General features: G+C 38.8%; 1 long non-coding RNA gene across 1 annotated transcript; it reads right to left on the bottom strand.

Annotated features, from left to right (window-relative positions):
• Positions 1–407: 407 nt before the first annotated feature.
• LOC143126307 (uncharacterized) lies at positions 408–946 on the bottom strand. Its single transcript, XR_012987450.1, has 3 exons — positions 858–946; positions 661–720; positions 408–489 (listed from the first exon to the last, which is right to left on the bottom strand). It is a non-coding gene; the product is annotated as an uncharacterized LOC143126307 (long non-coding RNA).
• Positions 947–1,163: the final 217 nt, after the last annotated feature.

The raw sequence follows: 1,163 nt of genomic DNA, 5'->3' as shown, positions 1-1,163 counted from the left end.
GACTTACCATCTGTGTTAGTATCTCGCTTGACAGCATCTCCTTCTGACTCCCACTGTCAGCCACTCTGATGACATTAGGGGTCAATATACTGAGGGTGTTATGCAGGCTTAGCTCTAAGTCCAGTCCAAACCGTAACTTCATTTCATGATGCATCTACAAATGAACAAACAAAACAAAACAGAGAAAATTGTAGTTACCAATAAATGGTTATAGAACTTACTCCTGAACAGCACTGAACTCACAATATAGTAATACTACTATAAGACTGTGCTACTCACCAGCTCTGACACCCAAAGAAATGGGAACATCTCCATCACCTCCTCAGTTGGCTTTCCCATTTGCTCTACCCTCTTATAGACAGTTTGCCTCATCCTGTCCATTATATGACTAATATCTGGCTGATGACGGCACAACTAATTGTTTATGGCGTTTATATGCTCTTGAAAGCTGTGGTAGTCCTCCCCAACTGCTTCAAGGTCCAACATAATCTGAAAAAAAAGACATGCAGAGAATGCAAAACTGAATTTACGTATGTGAGCAATGATAATATAAATGTTCTCAATCCAGATAGTCTTTCATTCAATCAGATATAAATAAATAATGTAGCCGGACCTAACTGCTGTATGATTCAACATTTCATTCACAAACATATTACAAACCTCTTGTGTTGGCTCATAATCAGAAGACATCTGGACCCCCACTCTGCACTTTTTTGCTCTCTGAAATTAGCAAAGAGAAATGTGTAATATTAAGATATCTGTACTGACAAACAGTGGCTACTGTGACTAGCTAGTATATAGATATACAGACAAGCAAACAAACGGACTAAAGACAAGCAAGAATGTAAAAATGGCACCTGATGTCCAGGTGGGTCCTCCAGAGGCACATGGTCCACAATTCTTTGTCTTCTGACACCAAACTTTCTCTTCATCTCCTGCACCGTCGTCAAGTTTATCAAAGGAGACCTTTCCTTTTTAAAATTATTCCATTAAGACACTCCAGCAGGGTCTCCTTTACAGTTTTTTACAATTGTTTACACACGTTTTCAAAACACTGTGTCTATTTTTCAAAACTCCACACACAAAACCCACAACTGCTCATACAAAATGCAAAATGCCCCAAATCTCCAGCAAAATGACACACAACATTCAAAATGTCAAAA

This window comes from Alosa pseudoharengus, unplaced genomic scaffold (genome assembly GCF_046254945.1).
Source record: "Alosa pseudoharengus isolate Yale_2024_CS ecotype anadromous, Long Island Sound unplaced genomic scaffold, YU_APseudo_1.1 YU_APseudo_1.1_scf_16, whole genome shotgun sequence".
NCBI lineage: Eukaryota > Metazoa > Chordata > Actinopteri > Clupeiformes > Clupeidae > Alosa > Alosa pseudoharengus.
The sequence above is the reverse complement of the archived record's forward strand: the minus strand, read 5'-3'. Positions and strand labels throughout refer to the sequence as shown.